This window comes from Cherax quadricarinatus, chromosome 56 (genome assembly GCF_038502225.1).
Source record: "Cherax quadricarinatus isolate ZL_2023a chromosome 56, ASM3850222v1, whole genome shotgun sequence".
Taxonomy (NCBI): domain Eukaryota; kingdom Metazoa; phylum Arthropoda; class Malacostraca; order Decapoda; family Parastacidae; genus Cherax; species Cherax quadricarinatus.
This window is the reverse complement of record NC_091347.1, coordinates 17,828,091-17,855,039: the sequence shown is the minus strand read 5'-3', so window position 1 is coordinate 17,855,039 and position 26,949 is coordinate 17,828,091. Positions and strand designations below refer to the sequence as shown.

At 41.1% G+C, this 26,949-nt stretch overlaps 1 long non-coding RNA gene across 2 annotated transcripts in view; it reads right to left on the bottom strand.

Annotated features, from left to right (window-relative positions):
• Positions 1–19,214, bottom strand: part of LOC138854361 (uncharacterized) — a 163,320-nt gene extending 144,106 nt beyond the window's left edge. For both annotated transcript variants that reach the window (XR_011393554.1, XR_011393555.1), the window contains exon 1: positions 19,036–19,214. This is a non-coding gene — a long non-coding RNA (uncharacterized lncRNA). The remainder of the gene's footprint in view (positions 1–19,035) is intronic.
• Positions 19,215–26,949: the final 7,735 nt, after the last annotated feature.

The window sequence follows — 26,949 nt, the reverse complement described above, 5'->3', positions numbered from 1 at the left end:
CCCATTACAGAGTTGTACTTTAATAACTAAGAGGTGCGTAGAGAGGTGCGGGACTGTTCCACTGCAAAGGTTATCATACTTTAATATCGTTCCAGACGATGGAGCTGAACACTTCTCCAGGCTGAGGGACTGATCACCCACATTGTCCCATACTCTGGTATGTTTACACGGGAAACTACGGAGGAATTGGTACCTGAAGGGTTTCCACACTTCTGGTGGTACCTGTGTCTTCTCTGTACTACTACTAAGATGGTTCATGAGGAGCTCAATTTAGTAGTTTTATCTCGGGCTCAGGAAGAGCTCAGTTTGGTAGTTTTAACTAGCGTTTATGAAGAGTTCAGCTCAGTAGTTCTAACTGGGAGTCATGAGGAGCTCAGTTTTCTAGTTTTAACCAGGATTCATGAGGAGCTCAATTTTTAAGCTCTAACTAGGATTCCTGAAGAGCTTAATTTTCTAGTTCTAACTTGGATTCACGAGGAGCTCTATTTTTAAGTTCTAACTAGGATTCCTGGGGAGCTTAATTTTCTATTTCTAACCAGGATTCATGAGGAGCTCAATTTTTAAGCTCTAACTAGGATTCATGAAGAGCTTAATTTTCTAGTTCTAACTTGGATTCATGAAGAGCTCAATTTTTAAGTTCTAACTAGGATTCCTGGGGAGCTTAATTTTTCTAGTTCTAACTAGGATTCATGAGGAGCTCAGTTTTCTAGTTCTAACTAGGACACATAAGGAGCTCAATTTTCTAGTTGTAGGATTCATGAGTTCAGTTCAGTAGTTCTAACAAGGGCTCACGTGGACAAAAGGAAACATCCACCCGGATACAGCGCTCACTTTACACATTCTCTTCCCATCGTCGTGTTGCAAGCAGCTGCGCTTCACCTCCCTGACGAGCCCTGATAGCTTCCCTTAAATTACAATCAGCTGAAAGGTGTCCCAGGGGTGACGGAGAGAGCGTCTCCGCTTTCACCGCGCACATCGCGAGCCGCTAGCGCAGCCGTCGGAGTTCCACTGTTGGTGAAGCGTTATGTGAACATCGGTGTTTTATGGTCAGCAGCACGTTTCTACAGTCTCGTTAGATGTTTTTTTCCCCTGGCGCCCATTCGCCCATTAACTGAGACAAGTTTCTCCTCTTCGCATTATTGCGTTTTATCGATGCTAACAAATGAATAAAGAGAAGAATGGACGAAGAATCGAATTATGGTCCTGGCACATCCCGGGTTCAACGCTGTACCGCAAGACTATGGTTTGTGTTCCAGCTTTTTCTCCTGTTAATTCATTGACAGTCGTCCATTGCAGCCTAATGAATTAGACACCTGTGCAGCACTTGAGTACCTTCATTGTGGAAGGATTTCGCTAGTCAGTGGCTTCCTCAGTCCAGTACAGAGAAGAATACTTAACTCGCAAACAGGCGAAATTATTTACGAATATTATCTCTCAATCCACAGCAGGATTCGAACCTTCAAACTCGGTATTAGAGTACACAGTACGTTATCCACACAGCCGGACTCCAGACTCCATTCTGGCTGTGTGGATAAAGTGCTGTGTATTATAATGACGAGTTTGCAGGTTCGAATCCTGCTGTGGATTGAAAGATAACGCTTACAGAGAAGAATGTTTGAAGATCTTCTCTGTATTGAATTGAAGAAACCACTTAGGTTAGGTTAGGTAAGGTTCGTCAGGAAACAGGACAAGTGTTTCCTGACGCGGTTCTTAGTCAGATGACCCGCCGATGGAGCTGCTTGGCGAACGTTCTGCACAAGAGTCTAATTTATCAACCTGTCGGTTCTCTAAGCCAGTTAGCTACATTACGGTTCGAGTTTACGTTAATGCATGCTAGTAAGAATTAAATTAAGTTTTTGGACGTTACCACGATCTAACCTTAGGCAGAGAGCGTAGCGTCCACCACCTTGAAGGTACAGTGTGGTGCTGTGGTGGTGGAGGTCATTCATTTCAAGGGAAATGGAAAAGAAGTTTCCTGGGGGAAAAAAACTAGCAGCAACAGTCTGATGTATTGGCCAGTGTGATGGTCCGGACACGTGGAGAAATTGGATGTGAGTTGAATAATGGAAGAAGGTTGTATGAGGGAAGTGGGAGATGTGAGAGAGAGAGAGAGAGAGAGAAAGCAAGGCACTTAGATGAAAATGCGAGGAAAAGGCACAGGAGAAAACAGGTGATATTTGAAGACAAGAACGACTTATGAAGATACAGGAAGCCCAATTTTTTTTGTCAGTCTCCGTGTGGTAGATACGTGGCAATTTTTGAACGAAGCGGCTAAAGCAAATTCTGTGCACAGCTTCAGTAGCAGGTGCAAAAAGAAAGTCCCAGCCAGACACCAATAATGCTTGTAGATGTAATTTTAGAGGAAGGAAGGAGAAGGGATAGGCCCACGAGCTAAGAATCAACCCCCCAACAAACATAAACTGGCGAGTACAAATCATTTAATCACCAAGGGGATAAAGAAGCATAATCGTCCAATACAAATACCAGAGTGCAAATCACTGAATATAAATCTCCGAGTACAGATCAGTGAGGACACCCAGGTAAGTCACGAAGGCAATCTCGAGCTACGGTTCTGGGGATAAAGTCCGGGTGGACAGGGACTGAAACAGGGATAAAACACATCAAAAATTGGGAGCTGAAAGGGAGACTAATGAATCAGGAAGTTCGTCCCAATTAATGTCTGCCCCTCTACTTCAACCAGCATATATATACACATACGTAGATTGAAACTAAATACGCTACTGAGAATTTCACTTTGATTGAAAGCATCGTCAATAATACTTTGATTTAGCCCCAGAGTTAGACATATATATATATATATATATATATATATATATATATATATATATATATATATATATATATATATATATATATATATATATATATATGTGTGTCGTGCCGAATAGGTAGAACTTGCGATCTTGGCTTAAATAGCAACGCTCATCTTGCCAAATAGGACAAGTGAAAATTTGTGTATGCAATAATTTCGCCAAAATCATTCTGAACCTAACGAAAAAACTATATTTCGTTGTGTTTGTTTAGTATTAAATTATTGTAAAAGGATCTAAAATATATTTAGTTGGATTAGGCTAAAATAAATTATGATTGTTATAATAAGGTTAGGTAAGTTTTCTAAGATTCTTTTGGTGCAAAATTAGAAATTTTTACATTAACATTAATGAAAAAAATATATCTTTAAACGTATAAGAGAAAATTTTAGAAAGGACTTAATTTTAAAATAGTAGTTCTTGCTAATTGACCAGTTTTACATATTCGGCACGACATTATATATTTATATATATATATATATATATATATATATATATATATATATATATATATATATATATATATATATATATATATATATATATATATATATATATAATGTAGCTAACATGAATCCTTAAAATATTCAATATTTTCCCAGAGCTGAGTCCAGCTCGTAGTAATAACAGTAAAAGTTCTGTCAAAAAAATATTTAATGGTAAACAGTTTTTGAAGCGAGGAAACTTTCCAACAGTAATCACTTTTTAGCAGTGAAGACCTTTTTATAAACTATAAAACCCGTCATAAGAGCCTTGACTGCCCGGTTGTTGTTTTTTGTGAGGTTTAGTGTTGCCGGGAAGAACAAAGCCTGACTCCGCTCCAGGTTGTGGTGTGATGATTTTCTAACGTTAAAGTTCATTACTTTTTATCGCTAATCTACGCTGGAGAGAGAGAGAAAGCGAGAAAGAGAGAGAGAGAGAGAGATTTACGGGCCTATTTGCACTCCATTTTGCTTTCACCGCAGCAAAGTTATGTCCTCAATACATTCTGGCGACAATTAAGCCAGGAAGAGCAGGGCAAAAGCATCTGTGGGTAGTTTCTGTGGGTAGTTCAGTAGGAAAACATATATCTGGGGCGACCCCGGCAACACTGAGGGGTGAACGTACTTTAAACAGTTCCCGATACTCATAACCCTCTTCCTGCTGCCTCACTAATTAGTTAAATGACGATTGAGAACTAAAGAGGACATTAAAAAAAGAAAGTTAACGATCAGCTCTGGGAACCACAGAGTGGTCAAAGAGATAGCAAGGATGAAAGAGACAGTTTGAGGACTTGTTCGGAGAGATAGATGAGGGTTTTGGTCATTTCATGTTTCGTGTACAGGACTCCAGATGATTGCTTCATCAGGAGTCATCGTAGTTTACTGGAACACTAGCCGACTAGCCGAGGATTCGAACCCGTCGTTTTGGCCCACCTCATGGTGAGCAAAAATCAGACATGACGCTGTAACCCACGGGACCACGCAATCCTACAAGAATGACGCACCCTAGGTGTTCTACTGTCATCCGAGGACATACGGTGGTGTGGGTGCCTTTGAGGTGGGCCAAAACGACATAGGTCCGAGAGAGAGAGACAAGCCTTGTAACTAGTGCTGGACGCAGGCCTCATAAACACGACATCAATTTTTTTTTTTTTTTTTTTTTTGTGTGTGTGTGTGTGTGTGTGTGTAAAACTTTGCTCGTGCGGTACCTGTGGCTTGCATATTTATCCTGTATCTGTGATTATGTGTGAGTGGGTGTATGCCCTGGCTCACGTTTTCAAATTTGGATGTTCTTCATTATATTTTTACTGTGCTACGCTACAGGTATGGCGTCTACAAAATTATTATTATTATTATTATTATTATTATTATTATTATTAAATTCACGGGGAAACGCTAAACTCCGATAGGGTTCACATAGTCTGGGGAATGTGCTGTAATCAGTTCTGATCCGAGGAGAAAGGGAAAGGCAGATCCAGTTCCAAGTATCAAGAGCCCTTCTCCCCACTACACGCCCTCTCACCAGCACTAAGGGTCGCCTCTGGAAATATTTCCAATGCAGAATCCCCTCATATCATCTCCTGGGATAGCCCTCGCAGCATACCAGGATAAATAAGGTTGAACAAGCTCTGCCCACGTCTCCCCACTACTTGCTATATATATATATATATATATATATATATATATATATATATATATATATATATATATATATATATATATATATATATATATATATATATATATATATATAAGTCGTGCCGAATATGTAAAACTGGTCAATTAGCAAGAACTCATTTAAAATTAAGTCGTTTCTAAAATTTTCTCTTATACGTTTAAATATATATTTTTTTCATTAATGTTAATGTAAAAATTTTTAATTTTCCACCAAAAGAATCTTAGAAAACTTACCTAACCTTATTATAACAAGAACAATTTATTTTAGCCAAACCCAACTATATATTTTTTAAATCTGTATACAATAATTTGATACTAAACAAACACAGTGAAATATATTTTTTTTCGTTAGGTTCAGAATGATTTTGGCGAAATTATTGCATACACAAATTTTCGCTTGTCCTATATGGCAAGATGAGCGTTGCTATTTAAGCCAAGATTGCAAGTTCTGCCTATTCGGCACGACATATATATATATATATATATATATATATATATATATATATATATATATATATATATATATATATATATATATATATATATATATATATATATATATTCACGAAGTCATTCTTTTACGTAGCTTGTAAAGTCGGAATTATACATACGTGAGTTATCAGTGGGTGAGAATCTTCAAAGGTGAATCAAAAATAAACACAGTTCGTTTATTTAGCCACGTTTCGAGCGCTATGGTGCCTTTCTCAGGTACATGATATACCCACACAGCCTAGGTCTGTTTGTGTTTCTGTGTCTCCCCGTTTGTTTCCACTGTTTCTGGTTAGGTTAGGTTAATGGGGCTTAAAGCCTTTCGTCTACACTAGCGTCATTAAGGCCGCACACAACTTGTTCACCGAAACCAGTCAAGAATATTTTAGTTCCCCAAACAGGGAATTAAAATAACTTCTCATTGTAGACAGACCCAGACGCACACACCTCTCTGTGTATATGCTCCGCTCTGCTTCCTCCACTGATGGTGATTTAGCTTCATGATTTTGTTTTTAGTTTTAAACAAAGACGAGTGTTAGCTGAGGCAAAGTCTCAAGGTGTGTCTTATCTTGAAATAGCTTTTAATTAGCCGTGAATTGCGGTGTAAACTTCTCTAGCGAGAGTGTTAGGAAAGTTAAGGTACAGAGGCACGGGAGAGCTTGGCTCTCTGGGAATTCCGGTCTTCGTTTTAAGTTCGTTATATACACGTCAGTAGTGCCGGAAAATACTGCATTTCGTGTGCGCTGGTTGGATTATATTTGTATTTAAGTGTGAGTGTGTGCGTACTCACCTGTTTATGCTTATATTTATGTGGATCCAGGGGTCGAGTCCTAGCTCCTGGCCCGGCCCCTCAACTTGCCAGATTCACTTTCTTCTATCTTCGTGGGCCTTATTGTACCTCCTTTTAAATCTATGTATGTATTTTGACACCATCACTTCCTTGTATGTGTGTGTTTGTGTGTGTGTGTGTGTGTGTACTCACCTAGTTGTGGTTGCAGGAGTCGATTCACAGCTCCCGGCCCCGCCTCTTCACTGGTCGTTACTAGGTCACTCTTCCTGCTTCATGAGCTTTATCATACCTCTTCTTAAAGCTATGTATGGATCCTGCCTCCACTACATCACTTTCCTGATTATTCCACTTCCTGACAACTCTGTGACTGAGGAAACACTTCCTAACATCGTTGTGATTCATCTGAGTCTTCAACTTCCAACTGTGTCCCCTTGTTGCTGTGTCCCATCTCTGGAACATCCTGTCTCTGTCTACCTTGTCGATTCCTCTCAGTATTTTATATGTCGTTATCATATCCCCCCTATCTCTCCTGTCTTCCAGTGTCGTCAGGTCGATTTCTCCTCGTAGGACATACCTCTTAACTCTGGGACTAGTCTTGTTGCAAACCTTTGCACTTTCTTTAGTTTCCTTCGTGCTTAGCTAGGTGTGGGTTCCAAACCGGTGCTACATACTCCAATATGGGCCTAACGTACACAGTGTACAGGGTCCTGAACGATTCCTTATTAAGGTGTCGGAATGCTGCTCTTAGGTTTGCTAGGCTCCCATATGCTGCAGCAGTTATTTGGTTGATGTGCGCTTCAGGAGATCTGCCTGGTGTTATATTCACCCCAAGATCCTTTCCTTTGAGTGAGGTTTGTAGTCTTTGGTCTACTTTGCCCTTCCCCAATGTGTGTGTGTGTGTGTGTGTGTGTGTGTGTGTGTGTGTGTGTGTGTGTGTGTGTGTGTGTGTGTGTGTGTGTTATTATCGACCTGAGGATAAACTGTCATGATAAAAAGACTGTTACCCTGTTGACGAGGCTTCCTGAGGAATTTGGGTGGAAGCTGAGGGTAAACTGCAGCAATTTTCCAGACTGTGCTAAGAGGACAGGGTCGCTAGGAGAGCACAAAGGTCAGAGGTGAATCTAGTTTTACTGCTAGATCAGTAAGAAAATATTAAAAAAAGAAAAATCCTAAAACACAACAGAGAAGAGCCGAATACACGAGAAAAAAAAACAAGAAAATAAAAATAATATATAAATAATTATAGTAGGAAGAAGTTCTGGTGGACCACAGAACCTGAGCATCAGCATAAATCTTCTAATAATGGATTTTTTATAGAAAAGATGAAATGTAGATCGTTGAAGGGTATCTGGGCGGGGCTGAAGGAAATTGGATGTTGAATACAGAATGAACAGAACAATAAACGGTGAGTTATGGGGAAGAGTGAGAAAGAAAGATGCAGTAGACAAGACCTCGTGAATGTGACTCATGTACACACATACACACACTGTTATATATATATATATATATATATATATATATATATATATATATATATATATATATATATATATATATATATATATATATATGTCGTGCCGAATATGTAAAACTGGTCAATTAGCAAGAACTCATTTAAAATTAAGGCCTTTCTAAAATTTTCTCTTATACGTTTAAAGATATATTTTTTTCATTAATGATGATGTAAAAATTTATAATTTTGCACCAAAAGAATCTTAGAAAACTTACCTAACCTTATTATAACAAGCGCAATTTATTTTAGCCTAACCCAACTAAATATATTTTAGATTTGTTTACAATAATTGAATATTAAACAAACACAGTGAAATATATTTTTTTCGTTAGGTTCAGAATGATTTTGGCGAAATTATTGCATACACAAATTTTCACTTGTCTTATATGGCAAGATGAGCGTTGCTATTTAAGCCAAGATCGCAAGTTCTGCCTATTCGGCACGACATGTATATATATATATATATATATATATATATATATATATATATATATATATATATATATATATATATATGCAAAAAGACCCCAGTAAACAGGTGATTTCAGACTATGCAAAACAACCACTCTGAAAGAATAGAGAAATTCCAAGCGCTTGCGTGACTACTCACATTATCAAGGATCTAGGTGAGTAGTCACGAAAGCGCTTGGAATTTCTCTATTCTTTCAGAGTGGTTGTTTTGCATATATATATATATATATATATATATATATATATATATATATATATATATATATATATATATATATATATATATATATATATATATATATGCAAGTAATTCGCAAGAGCAGGCGAAATATACACAAACACTGATCTCTGGCTGAAGGAGACTCGAACCTACGTCCAGCAAGCTGTACGTAGACATGGTATTGGTCCAGTGTGGTGAGAATGGTAAGGCACTGCGTACCTCGAACCTACCTTCGTAGGTTCGAGTCTCCTTCAGCCAGAAATCAGTGTTATATATAAATATATATATATATATATATATATATATATATATATATATATATATATATATATATATATATATATATATATATATATATATAAAAGACAAGGTGTGAGCATTTTAAACTTGCATTATCTGTGTTTCAGGCGACCATTACTCACAGCCTACCGTTACTCTGAATAAGTAGTTAAGTAAATAAAACACAAGGCAAAATATGCGAGAGGCAGCAGAAAAGGGGCTAGACCAGCGGGCGTTTAGCGAGTCCTCTTTCATCTAGTGGAAGACAGCTCCATCTAAACTTTGTCTTGCTGGGCTAAACTTGTTGGAATATTATTAAATTCAGGCTTCTTTGGGAAGCATAATTCTTTAGGTGGCTCGATACACTGTAACGAAATGACCTGTAAAATTTTTTAGTCAGGGGACTGGTTGGTTAATGGGGCTTAAAGCCTGTTGACTATACGAAGGTCATTAAGGCTGCACATCACCTGTATCCTACCAGAGAAGAATAGTTTAATATGTAAAAGGGGGATTAAAGTAACCTCTGAGTGTATATACAGTGAGATGTACAACTTATGGTGAATATATCTTAAGTGAACCAGAGAATTTCTCCAGTTATATGAAGAATTTGTTACCTTCGTTATACTAAGAGAGAGTATTTTTCCTTCGTTAAGTTAAGCGAACTTAGTTTCTTCACTATACTGTTAAGTTCAGTTCCTTTACTATACTAACAATGTTCAGTTCCTTCGTTATACTACACGAGTTGATGGCCTTCGTAACAAGAGAGTTTCCTTACTCTTTAAGAGTTTCTTTCTTTATCCTGAGACATAATTCATCATTTAAGAAAATTAGCTAAACCAGCAGTGTGTGTCTTCCCTTCCAGCAGCTCTGGAGTTACTATCACTTCCCTTCCAGCAGCTTTAGAGTTACTATCACTTCCCTTCCAGCAGCTCTGGAGTTACTATCACTTCCCTTCCAGCAGCTCTGGAGTTACTATCACTTCCCTTCCAGCATCTCTAGAGTTACTATCACTTCCCTTCCAGCAGCTCTAGAGCTACTATCACTTCCCTTCCAGCAGCTCTAGAGTTACTATCACTTCCCTTCCAGCAGCTCTAGAGTTACTATCACTTCCCTTCCAGCAGCTCTGGAGTTACTATCACTTCCCTTCCAGCAGCTCTAGAGTTACTATCACTTCCCTTCCAGCAGCTCTGGAGTTACTATCACTTCCCTTCCAGCATCTCTAGAGTTACTATCACTTCCCTTCCAGCAGCTCTAGAGCTACTATCACTTCCCTTCCAGCAGCTCTAGAGTTACTATCACTTCCCTTCCAGCAGCTCTAGAGTTACTATCACTTCCCTTCCAGCAGCTCTAGAGCTACTATCACTTCCCTTCCAGCAGCTCTAGAGCTACTATCACTTCCCTTCCAGCAGCTCTAGAGCTACTATCACTTCCCTTCCAGCAGCTCTGGAGTTACTATCACTTCCCTTCCAGCAGCTCTGGAGTTACTATCACTTCCCTTCCAGCAGCTCTGGAGTTACTATCACTTCCCTTCCAGCAGCTCTGGAGTTACTATCACTTCCCTTCCAGCAGCTCTGGAGTTACTATCACTTCCCTTCCAGCAGCTCTGGAGTTACTATCACTTCCCTTCCAGCAGCTCTGGAGTTACTATCACTTCCCTTCCAGCAGCTCTAGAGCTACTATCACTTCCCTTCCAGCAGCTCTAGAGCTACTATCACTTCCCTTCCAGCAGCTCTAGAGCTACTATCACTTCCCTTCCAGCAGCTCTAGAGTTACTATCACTTCCCTTCCAGCAGCTCTAGAGTTACTATCACTTCCCTTCCAGCAGCTCTAGAGTTACTATCGCTTCCCTTCCAGCAGCTCTAGAGCTACTATCACTTCCCTTCCAGCAGCTCTAGAGTTACTATCACTTCCTTTCCAGCAGCTCTAGAGCTACTATCACTTCCCTTCCAGCAGCTCTAGAGCTACTATCACTTCCCTTCCAGCAGCTCTAGAGTTACTATCACTTCCCTTCCAGCAGCTCTAGAGTTACTATCATTTCCCTTCCAGCAGCTCTAGAGTTACTATCACTTCCCTTCCAGCAGCTCTAGAGCTACTATCACTTCCCTTCCAGCAGCTCTAGAGTTACTATCACTTCCCTTCCAGCAGCTCTAGAGTTACTATCATTTCCCTTCCAGCAGCTCTCGAGTTACTATCACTTCCCTTCCAGCAGCTCTAGAGTTACTATCACTTCCCTTCCAGCAGCTCTAGAGTTACTATCACTTCCCTTCCAGCAGCTCTAGAGTTACTATCACTTCCCTTCCAGCAGCTCTAGAGTTACTATCACTTCCCTTCCAGCAGCTCTAGAGCTACTATCACTTCCCTTCCACCAGCTCTGGAGTTACTGTCACTTCCCTTCCAGCAGCTCTAGAGTTACTATCACTTCCCTTCCAGCAGCTCTAGAGTTACTATCACTTCCCTTCCAGCAGCTCTAGAGTTTCTATCACTTCCCTTCCAGCAGCTCTAGAATTACTATCACTTCCCTTCCAGCAGCTCTAGAGTTACTATCACTTCCCTTCCAGCAGCTCTAGAGTTACTATCACTTCCCTTCCAGCAGCTCTAGAGTTACTATCACTTCCCTTCCAGCAGCTCTAGAGTTACTATCACTTCCCTTCCAGCAGCTCTAGAGCTACTATCACTTCCCTTCCACCAGCTCTGGAGTTACTGTCACTTCCCTTCCAGCAGCTCTAGAGTTACTATCACTTCCCTTCCAGCAGCTCTAGAGTTACTATCACTTCCCTTCCAGCAGCTCTAGAGTTACTATCACTTCCCTTCCAGCAGCTCTAGAGTTTCTATCACTTCCCTTCCAGCAGCTCTAGAATTACTATCACTTCCCTTCCAGCAGCTCTAGAGTTACTATCACTTCCCTTCCAGCAGCTCTAGAGTTACTATCACTTCCCTTATTATTATTAATGCTGGAGTCTGCTTCAAAACACTTTATATTATATTGCTATGCAAAATAACCCACAGTGAAAAAATAGCAAAATTCCAGGCGATTTAGTGATTTTCACTCTGGTTATTTTGCATATTGTGATATCACCTGTTCACTGTGATATTGCATTTATGTTGTGTGTTTTCATCTTTGTTTAGTTATGCATTACTCCTTTCTCTAATATAAACGACAAAAGCACAAAAGCAGAGCTGTTTCACCAATGTTCGTACAGCAGCTTGATGTTCATACAAATGAAATTGGTTCGTTAAGTGTTACTGTTCATAAGTGCGAATGTGTATAATTTGTGTTCATGTAGATGTGAACAATTTGTGGGGTTTGTAAGTGCTGATGTGTGTGTACCCTCCTGTGTCTCGTATTTATTTTATTATTCAAGATTCGCCGGTATTCTCCCGGCCCTGGCCTTTTCCAAGTGGTGGCCCGGCCTTGGCTCCCTCTTTAGGGAGTGTCTGAGACCTAAGTCTCCCATGGGAGGAGGCACAAGTACCTCCTCATCTTTGGGACCAACTGTCCCCAGGCCTAGCCACAAGCTAGGCCTCTCTGGTCTGCCATCCCCGTCCCAAGGGGCATAATGGGAATGACAGTCTTATGAGCTGCAAGCTCGGGCTCAGGCACCTACCCTACCCTAGAAGGGCTAGGCATGGTGTCGATCTGTGTGTGTCTCGTGGAGTCAGTTACAGCTCCCGGCCCCTCTACTGAACACCTTACTGTAATTATATCGGCCGGTACGTATTTTTCCTATAACTTTTTGATATTATTTATTAATTTATTAATATATTAATTTGAGTTTCTCTTATTAATTTTCAGTAATTTTTTTAAGGTTTGTCAGGAAACAGGAGAAGTGTTTCCTGATGTGGATCTTCATCATAGACGACCCACAGCTGGAGATTTTGGTCATCTGACCGGTCCACCCCTTCAAAAATTAGGGTCATAATTACAACCATTCTTATAAAGATATAATATTCGTCAGGAAACAGGACAGTTATATATATTTTTGCAGATGGTGACCCGGCCTTGGCTCCCTGTCTTGGGAGTGTCTAAGACCTATATCTCCCATGGGAGGAGGTACAAGTACCTCCTCATCTTCTGGGACCAACTGTCCCCAGACCTAGCCCCATTCCCCGCCCTCACGGGGCTCATACGGAGAAGCTAGGCCTCTGGTCTGACATCCCCACATCAGGGAGGCTCGTGGGAATGGCAGTCTTGTGAGCTCCAGGTGGTAGCTAGTTCAAGCTATGCTTAAAAAATTTGTTATTATTATTATTATTAAAGATTAACCGGTATTCTCCCGGCCCGGGCCTTTTCCAAGTGGTGGCCCGGCCTTGGCTCCCTCTTTAGGGAGTGTCTGAGACCTAAGTGTCCCATGGGAGGAGGCACAAGTACCTCCTCATCTTTGGGACCAACTGTCCCCAGACCTAGCCACAAGCTAGGCCTCTCTGGTCTGCCATCCCCGCCCCAAGGGGGCAAATGGGAATGACAGTCTTATGAGCTGAAGGCTCGGGCTCAGGCACCTACCCTGCCCTAGAAGGGCTGGGCATGGTGTCGATGATATGAAAAAAAAATTGTTTTTTTTTTTTTTTTTTTTTTTATTCGCCGGTATTCTCCCGGTCCGGGTCTTTTCCAAGTAGTGGTGACCCGGCCTTGGCTCCCTATCTGGGGGAGTGTCTCGAGACTTAAGTCTCCCATGGGAGGAGGTACAAGCACCCCCTCATCTTTGGGACCAAGTGTCCCCAGGCCTAGCCACATTCCCCGCCCTCACGGGGCTCGTAGGGAGAAGCTAGGCCTCTGGTCTGCCATCTACCCCGCCCTAAAAGGGCTCGTGGGGATGGCAGTCTTATGAGCTGCAGATGGTAGCAAGCTCAGGCTATAAAAAAAAAAATTGTTAATTTTCTTTAGTTTTCTATATAAATTTTTATTAATTATTTTATTATATATTATTTTTATAGTAAATAATGTTCCAGATTGCCTAAAAACACCCCAAGACACATCATGTAACTCAAAATATTTCATCAGTAGCATTTGCAGCCTCATTCCAATTGCAAGTTCCGTTGTTTTAAAATCCGCTTAAAATGGCTACATGGAACTCAGAGCAACAATAAGTTAGCTAAATGGAGCTTCATATACACCTAAATCAAAGGTATATAACCCACATGGAGGGATAGGTATATAACCCACATTGAGGGGTATAGAAAGTCTGTATACCTCCATTAAAGTGTACTTGATCGATAACTATTGTATTCTTTTGCATCGGGACGCGATGTATACTACCGTTCCTTTGTTTTGTCAATTAACGAGAATATTTCCCTTTCGTCTGGATATACCATGGCTTCACCGGTGCTAGATTAATTATTTTGTTCTGCTGCTTGATTTTAAACAGATAAAAATGTGAGTGTGAGTGTCCGAACAATTTAATTTTTGTTTCATCCGTCCACAAAACATAAACGCAAAAGGCTGTAGAGTGATTCAAGTTTTATATATATATATATATATATATATTTTTTTTTTGGTTGGTGAATTCAATCCTCTATTGGAAGCACAAAACCAGCGCTGTAAATGGTATATAAAAACATGAGACTATGGGCAAGAAAAAAATTTCAAGCGTGAGCTATGTAGGCGGATTTGCGATCCATATAAGCGGATCTGTGATCCAAGTAAGTGGATCTGCAAGCCGTGTAGTGTTTGCAATACATTGTAGGCGAATATGTGATATGCGTAGGTGGATTTGTGATCCATGTGCGTGGATTTGTAGTCGATGTAGGCAGATTCATGGTATATGCAGGTGAATTTGTGACCACTGTACGCGGATTTGCAATCCATGTACAGGAATTTTTGTGGACCATGAATGGGAATTTAGTGATCCATGTACGTGATTTGTGGTCCATGCACTTGGATTTGTGATCCATGTACGGGAATTTAGTGATACATGCAGGATTATTTGTGATCGTGTAAGTCGATCTGTGATCCATTTTGACGGATTTTGTGATCCATTCTGACAGAACTGACAAATACATACACGCATCTGTTGTGCTCTGGAAACCAATCCGTCAGGTCAAGAAACGACACCGGAAAGAAAAAATTGCAAATAACAAACGAAATGAAAATCCTTAAAACTTCAAGTTATAAATAAGTCTTATGTTACCGTCTTGCACTGACGCTCGGAACACATGTCCTCCTCAGATAAGATCATCCAAGAAACTGGATCAGAAAACGCCATTCGATCGACACCATGCCTAACCCTTCTAGGGTAGGGTAGGTGCCTGAGCCCGAGCCTTTAGCTCATAAGACTGTCATTCCCATTTGCCCCCTTGAGGCGGGGATGGCAGACCAGAGAGGCCTAGCTTGTGGCTAGGCCTTGGGACAGTTGGTCCCAAAGATGAGGAGGTACTTGTGCCTCCTCCCATGGGAGACTTAGGTCTCAGACACTCCCTAAAGAGGGAGCCAAGGCCGGGCCACCACTTGGACAAGGCCCGGGCCGGGAGAATACCGGCTAATCTTTAATAATAATAATAATAAACGCCATTCCGATCGACACCATGCCCAGCCCCTCTAGGGTAGGGTAGGTGCCTGAGCCCGAGCCCGAGCTTACAGCTCATAAGACTGTCATTCCCATTTGTTCCCTTGGGGCGGGGATGGCAGACCAGAGAGGCCTAGCTTGTGGCTAGGCCTGGGGACAGTTGGTCCCAAAGATGAGAAGGTACTTGTGCCTCCTCCCATGGGAGACTTAGGTCTCAGACACTCACTAAAGAGGGAGCCAAGGCCGGGCCACCACTTGGAAAAGGCCCGGGCCGGGAGAATACCGGCTAATCTTTAATAATAATAATAATAAACGCCATTCCAACGTGCCCTCTTAGGGCGGGGAAGGTACCAGAGCCAGAGCTTGCTTCTACCTGCAGCTCATCGGACTGCACTTCCCACTAGCCTCCCTTGGGGCTAGTGGGAAGTGGAGTCCAGAAGCTTAGCTTCTCCCTACGAGCCCCGTGAGGGCGGGGAATAGGGCAAGGCCTGGTGACAGTTGGTCCCAGAAGATGAGGAGGTACTTGTACCTCTCCCACCCATGGCAGACATAGGTCTCAGGTTCCCAAGACAGTACTTGTACTTCTCCCACCCATGGCAGACATAGGTCTCAGGTTCCCAAGACAGTACTTGTACCCCTCCCACCCATGGCAGACATAGGTCTCAGGTTCCCAAGACAGTACTTGTACCCCTCCCACCCATGGCAGACATAGGTCTCAGGTTCCCAAGACAGAGAACCAAGGACGGGTCACTATCTGGAAAAGACCTGAGCCGGGAGAGCACCGACAAATCAAGAAGAACTATAACATTCATAAAAAAATGGTTGTACCAATAACCATAATTTTTAAAGGGGTGGACAGGTAAGCCAGTGGAAGGCCTCGGTCAGATGACCAAAAGCTCCAACGGCGGGTCATCATCTGACTAAAACCCGCTTTAGGAAACACTGTGTGACCAATAAACTTGTATAATTCAATAAATGCGATGTTTCATATTTTGTCTTAAGAGTCTAAATCTGTTACAAAATCTGAAAATTTATTAACAGAGAAAAATTTTAACGATGCCATTTTTTTTACCAAGAAAATTCGTTTCTTGATCCGGAAAAAGAAAAATTGGTCAACGAATCCTGAAAAAAAATATGAATCATGATTCACAAAGGCTGAATTCTGATCTACAAAATATGAATCCCAGATCAACAAAGTCTTAATCTCGATCCTCAAAGTCTGGATTCTAAACTGAAAAGTGTCCATGAGATCCACAAAGAGCGAATCCCGATTCATAAAGCCCGAATCCTAATTATCAAAGCCTAAACCTTGATCCACCGTTTGTGTGTATCTTGATCCACAAAGTCCGAAATCTGATGCACAAATCTGAAACTTGTTCAACATTAATAAGGACCTGAGAAAGACACTGGTACCGTTACTCCCTGAAGCAGAGCAGCCTCGCAGCTGCAGCAGTAATAAAACTGACATTAAACCCACTGAGGAGAAGCGACAGATAGTGAGAGAGAGTGAGAGAGAGAGAGAGAGAGAGAGAGAGAGAGAGAGAGAGAGAGAGAGAGAGAGAGAGAGAGAGAGAGAGAGAGAGAGAGAGAGATAGAATGATATTGATAGAGACTGAGACAGACAGAGATCCGGTTTAAAATGCCTAAAGACTATGCTAGGTTCTTATACCACAAGGCTGTAACTCCCATGTATTATTGATGCGGTTTTGTATATTATGTATAGGTTGGGTTAGTAATGTTTGTCATGAAACAGAACAAGTGTTTCCTGACGCGGATCTTAGTCACATGATGATCCACAGCTGGAGCTTTTGGTCATCTGACCGAGGCCTTCCGCAGGTTTACCCCTCCACCCCTTTAAAAAATTATAGCTATGACTGTAACCATTAAAAGTTATATTGTATAAATCTTAATTTTGTTTATATTACATTGGTTTTTTTTTGTAAAATTCGTGTTCTGTTTTAATTAACTTTTTATTAAAAATTTATATACCTTTTTAAATATATTTTAAGTAAATTTATATGCCTTTAAAAATACGTTTTAAGTAAATTTCTGCATGTTTTTAGTATGTCCTGTGTACGTCTAGTATTCTGTATATCTCAAAACTAATTTTCATTTTTAAGGGGTGGACAGGTAAGCCAGTGGAAGGCCTCGTTCCGATGACTGAAAGGTCCAGTGTCGGGTCAATACATGGCAAGGACTAGCGTCAGGAAACACTTGTCCTGTTTCCTGTCAAAATCTTACTTAGCCCAACCCAGCGTGCTTCTTATGCAATTTTAAATTTAAGTTTCTGTGTGCGTAGCTACTACTGGCTACCCAGTCCTTGGATATCCCTATTCCAGCAGGCTATCCACACTCAGTCCCCCACAGATTATCAACTCAACCCCCACAGGCACACAGACTCTTCCACAACCCACATCATTCCACTTCAAACATTACCACCCCAATACAATACCAGAAACACACACACACCCCTCAACCCCCACCCACCCACACTACACGTCAAACCTCCCACTCTCCCAATCCTCAACCCCCACACCCACACCATATCATCACGCACCTCACTTCCGCATACCTACATCAACACTACACTTTCCCTACACACAACTATTACAACTCCAAACTACTTTCACGCAACGCTATCACTACCCCAACACTACCATTGCGCACCCACCCGCCAGCCATGACCAGCACAGGAACAATAAAGGCAAAAGTTGCATCATCTGCCCCAGCTTGAGGGCCATAAAGTTCCCCCTCGTTTCCTATTAACTGCAGCATTTTCTCGTTTCTCAAGAACTTTAGTAAACTAAGCTGGTGTGAGTGTCTGTTTGCTCGTAATGTACGACCGGATTCCATTACTCGTTTATCCGAATTTATGGTATAATTTCGCCCCACTTTGTGTTTCAGTATATTGTTCGAGGCTTCGAACTCTTCCCCCACGTCGGATTTGGCGAAAAAAATGGGTGTTTATCGGTCTTTATATCTACGTTCGAAACTTTCTTCATTTAATAGTGACTTGTTGTGGTTTTAGATTATAGATTTTTAAGCCTCGTTACGACCTGTTTTTTTCTTTTTTAGTACACGTTGGGAGACTTGTTAAGTACATGTTTGAGGACATATATATATATATATACGTATATATATATATATATATATATATATATATATATATATATATATATATATATATATATATATATATATATATATATATATATATATATATATATTTACTAAAAATCTCGACAATATTGTATAAAAAGAATTACTGGAGCTCGTGCCCTGCTATGCATATTTAATCACAAGCCAGAAAATCAAGCAATTAAGTCATCTCTATTGAAAATACTAATACCAATTACAAAACAATCGCCTGGAAGCTGTGATCGGAAATTCACGCTGTTCTTTACATCTAAAGCAAATTACAAAGTAGTCGCCTGACAGATGTATGTTCTATACTTTATGAGAAGTGACTAAATTTTGGAACCCCTTTTTAACCCACCAGTTTATAGATCTATCACCCATACGGGATATAAAATCTAAGGAAATGGTTTATTAAAAGGTTAGGAAAGATTCGTCAGGAAATAGGACAAGCGTTTCCTGACGCGGGTCTTAGTCACATGATGACCCACAGCTGGAGCTTTTGGTCATCTGACTGAGTAATGTTGCAGTCTTAAGATTATGAGTAAGTGGGAAACATTAGATGAAAAGGAAGTGTAGACAAACACTTTACACATTATGAACGGCAGATATGATGGAATCTGGAGGACAAGAATCAGTGAAACTAACCAGCATGGGGAGCTCAGGAGCTGTGACTCGACCTGTGCATATATAACTTAGTGAAAGCACGTAGTTACTAAAAGATTTGTCTGTGACTCAGGTGGAGACAATGAGAGTGGTAATGCAACCACAGATCACACGCAAGACTATGCAAGGAGAGCACCAGACGCGAGTCGTGTCTTCACGTAGTTAAGACATCACTGGGAATTTAATATCTCAAGTATGTGAGAGCTTGTAGCAAATACCCCCCCCCTCTCCCTCTCTCTCTCCATCCATCCCTCTTCCTCTCCCTCCCTCTCTCTCCCTCTTCCCCCTCCCTCTTCCTCATCCCCCCCTCCTTCTTCCTCTCCCTCCCCTGTTATCTTCCCTCGGGGGGATACTCTTCGTGGAAGGATAATTTAATTAAAGTTTTCCTGTTTGTAATTGCGTGCCAGAGATGAGAGCAAGATGGGCATACACTTCTTTGTCCTAGTATTTTTCCCCTTCATACAATGGTGGAACAAACCGTCATGAAACCTATTGTTGAAGAAACCTTTGGTGAGTGTGGCAAAGGTTTCAGGGAAGAGAGAGAGAGAGAGAGAGAGAGAGAGAGAGAGAGAGAGAGAGAGAGAGAGAGAGAGAGAGAGAGAGAGAGAGAGAGAGAGAGAGAGAGAGAGACAGAGACAGAGACAGAGAGAGAGAGAGAGAAAGTAAAACTAAAGAAAACCTATGACAACATGGACCATACTGCCTCCCCCACAGCGGACGCAGTCAATGACCAATACCTTCCCCAGCCGTCTACTCCAAGCTTGTTACCAAGCTGGTCTCGCCTTTTGCGAGCCTCTCCGTTATCTATTATTAAATCCCATCAGCTCAGGTAATTGCTCCGAGCATTATTGATAAGTTATTGAAAGCAGGTCGCACTCGGGGTGCAAATATTGTGGCTGTTACTAAATTCCTGCATGGGTTTCACGAATTAATTGCGTTTTGTTACCGAGATCTTGATTACTGGAGGCGGTGTTGCTTGCCTCTTGTGTGTGTGTGTATATTTCCATGTTTTTTTTTTTTTGTCAGTCAGCTTTGTATATCGTTATCTGTGTCTTTGTCTGTGTCTCTACCTGTGGGTCTTGTCTGTTTGTCTGGTTCGACTGTGGTCTTGTTTTTACAACGGCGCTGCGTGACTTTTCGACTTTGAAAGAGATTCTTAAAGGTTGAGGAAGCCTCACCAACCTCTCAGGAAGATCTGTGGGAGACGCCGGAAGGCTTAAGTATGCTCGGGGAGACTTAGAGAAACTTCAGTGAATTCAGTGGCATTTAGATTGGTTTTAAGAGACTTAATTAGACTCAAAGACACCGAAGATGATGCAAAAAAAAAAATCGACACAGAAAACTTTATAAAATCTGTGAGAAATTCATCAGATTTCAGAAACATTTAGCCAGATTAAAGAGTCTCGGCAGCCCTCAGGAAGACTAGGCAGACCAGAAGACAGCAAAGAAGCTCAAAGAAACTAAGAAAAACCCACGAAAGTTTGTGAAGACTGAACGAAATGGATTAATAATGTGACCGAAACATCACTGAAGAACTTGAACATCGTTTCCATCCTCCACACCCCGTGGAGATTTATACACACAGACAAAAGAACAGTATTCATTAATGTTCAGTAACGGTATCGATATAACTAAATTTGGAAACTGAACCAGGCCTAGGTAGGCATTATGAAATTCCGGGGGTAGGCATACCGTTATATATATATATATATATATATATATATATATATATATATATATATATATATATATATATATATATATATATATATATATATATCTTCACAAGTTCTCAGTTTTACAGAAATGAGTAGGAAGTCCAGGTAGATTCGTTCAAGGGAACGACTCCAGCTAGAGTCATTTCATGGTCCATGTGAGTAGTAGGCACCGCGTTGTACCATAGACCACGGTTCGTAACCCTGTCTATTCTTTTGTCTGCTCACTCATCCGTGTTTCTAGCTTCCAGCTGTGACTTCGTCTACCTGAGACCCTCTCTGGACTTACCCTGTCCATCCTGTGTATTCATCTTAGTATTTCATACATTGCAATCGTGTCATCCCTAGTCTTTCTGTCATCCAGTGTCATCAGGTATAGTTCCTTGAGCTTCTCCTTGTACTTCATACCTCTTAGCACTGGCACTAATCTCGTTGCAAACCTATGCAGCTTCTTGACATCCTCTATTAGATGTGGGTTCCATACTGGTGCTACATACTAGAAAACGGGCCTGACATATGCCATGTATAGGGTCGTGAATGCTTCCTTGTTATGGTTCCTGAAAACTTCCCTTAAATTTGTCAGTCTCACATTTGCTGCAGCTTTTTATTCGGCTGGTGTATTCCTCATGAGATATGCTCGAAGGTATGCTCACCCTAAGGTGCCTTCCCTTCAATAAAGTCTAAAAGTCTTTGTCTCTTGAGCCCGTGTTCTGTTTCATGCCGTCTTTGCCTTTCCCCGATTTTCATAAATTTGCATTTCCTGGGATTAAATTCTATCAGCCACTTCTCGGACCAATCCTGATGCAGTTTCTTCAGATCCGTTTGTAGTCTTTCCTGGTCTGCTCCTCTCAGTATTCTCATCAGCTTAACATCAGTGAAAAGCGACACCTCTCACTAATTCTTCGTGTGTTTGTGTGTACTCACACAAACAGGGATCGATTCAGTGTATGTGTGTACTCACCTATTTGTGGTTGCAGGGGTCGATTCACAGCTCCTGGCCCCGCCTCTTCGCTGTGTGCGTGTATGTGTGTAATTTAAACGAGTTAAACGTATTTAGTAAATAGCAAGAAGCGAGGTTTGCTCTGGAAATCTCCACCCAGCCTGAGGTTGGTGGTGAATCCAGAGGAAGGGTAAGGAACGGGAGCCTGCCACTGCGACCACTAAGTGGTGATGGGGCAGATCTTGGAGGCTTCGACACTGGATACCATTTCACGGGTGAAGGCAGAAGGGCCATCCTGCAAAGTCCCAGAGAATTCGAGACTAAACGGAGGAGAAATTTCTCGGGCATCTGGATAAAAGGCACAGTGGTAATTTATGGATAATTTTTTTTTTTTTTTTACGAATGGGATATTTACGAAATTTGAAATCTATTGATGTTTATATGTTGAAAAACTGATTTTAAAAGATCCTGAGTTTGATTCTTATAATTTAGTGGCCGGAATGTTATTATAGTTAGTAATTACTACATCTATAATTAGTTCCATTTTGAAATCGTGAACTAGCGAATAAACTCATATGTAAAAATTTCTTCGTGATATAGCTATTTTAACTTAAGCTATTGTAATATTTCTCCGTAATATAGCTGATGTTAATTTTTGTTGTTGTAACAATGGAAGTTTATTGAAATAAACAGTTAAGTTTATTGAAATAAACAGTTCGGCAGTACTTCAGTTTTCACGATGTGTTGGGCACGTGATCACTTCAAACCTATGATTATTTCTGACAAATAAAATATTAGCTCTTTGTAATGGTTTTTCCCGTTCTCAAAGCGTTGTTGCGCAGCTTCCTGCAGTCTTGACGCTGTTATCTAACATTGTGTTGCGTATAACACACAACACACGCAGAGATAGAAACACGACATAAACAAGAGGACCACAGTGGACAAAGGAAGCGACACAGAGAGCAATCAGCAGCCAAGCAAAGCTTCTAATATTAAAGGATTTGAACCACAGGAAAATAAACGAGGGAGGGAGAGCCTACCAACATGGGGGACGGGCGCCGGTAACATGCAAAACAAGAACTAACAAAAGACAAAAGTAATAAGGCTGATGAATCAGCAACTGTAAAAAAAAATGGAAAAGTATGTTCACATCGAACAAATTGTGAATAAAATATTGGAAGGCGATTGTAGCCAGCAGACTGGCAGTACTGAACCTCGAACCTCTGGTTGAGGTGAGACAAGAGAGTCAGAGAGAGAGAGGAGAGGAAGCTGTGAAAAGCGTTTTGAGCTGTGAGACCATTCAGCGCTCTTGGCAATGTAAAGTCAATACGACCAAGAATTCTAAAGGTAAGCGTATGTAGCACAACATAAAAGCAACTTACACGAAGGAGATAAAGAAAGAACACTAGGCTTTTGTTGACTAGCCTATCTGGCAAGGAATCTTAAAAAAGAAAGAGTGGGAAATTGATGGAAGAAAGTGCACGAGATGATGGAAGGTCATGCCAAAAGGTGTAAGGAGAGTCGAAGAAAGAATTGTTCTAAAACGATACGATTGAAAATATTAAAAAATAGAGCCAATGGTTTTCAACGTTAAGGAAGCGGGGGCTGGCTGATTGAATTCAGGGATAATTTTCTCGGATTTTTGAGATGAAAGAAGCTGTATATGAATAGTATACAAGATGAAATAAAGAGATGTAAGATCTAATGGTTATAATCATAACCATATTTATTAAAGGAGTGGATCGGTAAGCCAGCGGAAGGCTTCGGTCAGATGACCAAACGCTCCAGCTGCGAGTCGTCATCTGACTACAACCAGGAAACACTTGCCCTGTCTCCTGACAAACCTTACTTAACCTTATGAATTAAAGATGCACAGATATTGCACATGTGTGTAATTCTTCAACGAAAGAGGTTGTGTTTGAAGGAATACAAGAATACCATTGTCGGATTATTGAGGCTCAGAAAGCTTAAAATACTCATAACTACGATATTAACCAACGTGAAAAATACAGTCGAAGCTTTAACCAGAGTTGAAGAGATTCTGAAATGGTAAACCAAATGATAATGTGTGAACGAAAATCAGTCGAAGCTTTAATGAGATACATAGAGACTAAAATAAGGAACAGAGGGGAATGGAAAAAATACAGAATATGGAGGAAGACAAAGATGACTGACTTGACTCAAGCAAAACATGTAACATTGATGCTAAGAGACTGGTTAATAATAATAATGATGATAATAATAATAATAATAATAATAATAATAATAATAATAATAATAATAATAATAAACCAGTAAGATATATTTGACACAGAGGTTTCTTATAAGGAAAAGCTTATCCTAATGCAAGGCTTCTCGGGCAGAGAAGCTGTCTCATAGTCATGTCAGATGAGAGCTTTGAAAAAACAAAACATTAACATAAAAAAAATAGGAAAGAGGAGTACCAAACTAAAAAAAACAGTAGGTGTTTCACAGTGGGAAGCATTGATGGGGGAAAAGGGGGAGGAAAGGTCACACAAATAGACAGCAATGAAACTACTGGAAGAGTAACCACTGCAAAAAATTAGGAGGCAGAAGAAATATTTCCTACACACACACACACACACACACACACACACACACACACACACGTTAGAATTATAATCATCCCTTCGTACTGATTCTTCTCACTTGCTCTAAGCGAGACCAGACTTTTCGGGGCCTCATAGCTGCACTTGTCTTGCTGAGTCATATTTGTGGCTCCTAGATAACGTGATAACACTTCAGTTGAAGCTGTTATCATGGCTCTGCTCGCTTGCTACTATCACTGTCTTGTTATCTTGAACACTTCCCTCTTATGCATAACTTTTTATATTCTTCATTTTTATCTATGTAAAATAAATAGCATTAATAGTCTTGGATGAATTAGTAATATATTTTATAACAACTGTTTTTATGTAATAATAATAATAATAATAATAATAATAATAATAATAAATACTACTCTTACTACTATTCCTAGTAATAATAATAATAAATAATAATAATTTTAATAATTATTATAATAATATTGCAGCCCTCTATCACATTTCCCATCTCCCTATTTATTCGTTTCTTCCTTCCTCTGCTTCCTTCCTCCAGCTACTCTTTTTCCAGGTCTTACGTGTCTTCCACGTCCTCTCTTCCATGCACATCGTTTCCGTGTAATTAAATCTTTCCAGTCCATGCTGGAAAAAATATTTCTGTTTCCTGTTTCCTCCTCTGCCGTTGCTTCTCCTTGTGTCTCTTTTCCAGCTTTTTTTTTTATTCATTTCCGTTCATTCCTCTTCCCAAGAGAGGAGGTCACCAACAGTCTAGCTGTACACAGACTTGGCTACGAGGAGAGAAGGGAGGTTCAGGCCTTCACCACTGCTAGAGTGGTAGGGAAAGCTTTCCCTGTGCTTGTCTTTACTTAACAGCTGTCGCCGACACGCTGGTGTATTTAATGAGCAGGAACCAACCACGATACTATGACTGGGTGTTAGTGGTGAAGTGTTCCAGCCACAGTACTATGACTGTGTGTTAGTGGTGAAGTGTTCCAGCCACGGTAATATGACTGTGTTAGTGGTGAAGTGTTCCAGCCACGGTAATATGACTGTGGCTTAGTTGTGAACTGTTCCAGCCACTGTACTATGACTGCGTCTTAGTGGCGTTCCAGCCACGGTACTATGACAGTGTGTTAGTGGTGTTCCAGCCACGGTACTATGACTGTGTTAGAGGTGTTCCAGCCACGGATCTATGACTGTGTGTTAGTGGTGAAGTGTTCCAGCCACGTTAATATGACTGTGTGTTAGTGGTGTTCCAGCCACTGTACTATGACTGTTAGTGGTGAAGTGTTCCAGCCACGGTACTATGACTGTGTGTTAGTGGTGAAGTGTTCCAGCCACGTTACTATGACTGTGTGTTAATGGTGTTCCAGCCACTGTACTATGCGTGTTAGTGGTGTTCCAGCCACGGTACTATGACTGTGTGTTAGTGGTGTTCCAGCCACGGTACTATGACTGTGTGCTAGTGGTGAAGTGTTCCAGCCACGTTACTATGACTGTGTGTTAGTAGTGTTCCAGCCACTGTACTATGACTGCGTGTTAGTGGTGTTCCAGCCACGGTACTATGACTGTGTGTTAGTGGTGTTCCAGCCACGGTACTATGACTGTGTGTTAGTGGTGTTCCAGCCACGGTCCTATGACTGTGTTAGTGGTGTTCCAGCCACGGCACTATGACTGTGTTAGAGGTGTTCCAGCCACGGATCTATGACTGTGTTAGTGGTGAAGTGTTCCAGCCACGTTAATGTGACTGTGTGTTAGTGGTGTTCCAGCCACGGTACTATGACTGTTAGTGGTGAAGTGTTCCAGCCACGGTACTATGACTGTGTGTTAGTGGCGAAGTGTTCCAGCCACGTTACTATGACTGTGTGTTAGTGGTGTTCCAGCCACTGTACTATGACTGCGTTAGTGGTGTTCCAGCCATGGTACTATGACTGTGTGTTAGTGGTGTTCCAGCCACGGTACTATGACTGTGTGTTAGTGGTGAAGTGTTCCAGCCACGGTACTATGACTGTATGCTAGTGGTGAAGTGTTCCAGCGACGTTACTATGACTGTGTGTTAGTGGTGTTCCAGCCACGTTACTATGTGTGTTAATGGTGTTCCAGGCACGGCACTATGACTGTTAGTGGTGAAGTGTTCTAGCCACGGTACTATGATTGTGTGTTAGTAGTATTCCAGCCACTGTACTATGACTGCGTGTTAGTGGTGTTCCAGCCACGGTACTATGACTGTGTGTTAGTGGTGTTCCAGCCACTGTACTATGACTGCGTGTTAGTGGTGTTCCAGCCACGGTACTATGACTGTGTGTTAGTGGTGTTCCAGCCACGGTACTATGACTGTGTGTTAGTGGTGAAGTGTTCCAGCCACGTTACTATGACTGTGTGTTAGTGGTGTTCCAGCCACTGTACTATGACTGCGTGTTAGTGGTATTCCAGCCACGGTACTATGACTGTGTGTTAGTGGTGTTCCAGCCACGGTACTATGACTGTGTGCTAGTGGTGAAGTGTTCCAGCCACGTTACTATGACTGTGTTTTAGTGGTGTTCCAGCCACGGTACTATGTGTGTTAATGGTGAAGTGTTCCAGCCACGGTACTATGACTGTGTGCTAGTGGTGAAGTGTTCCAGCCACGTTACTATGACTGTGTTAGTGGTGTTCCAGCCACGTTACTATGTGTGTT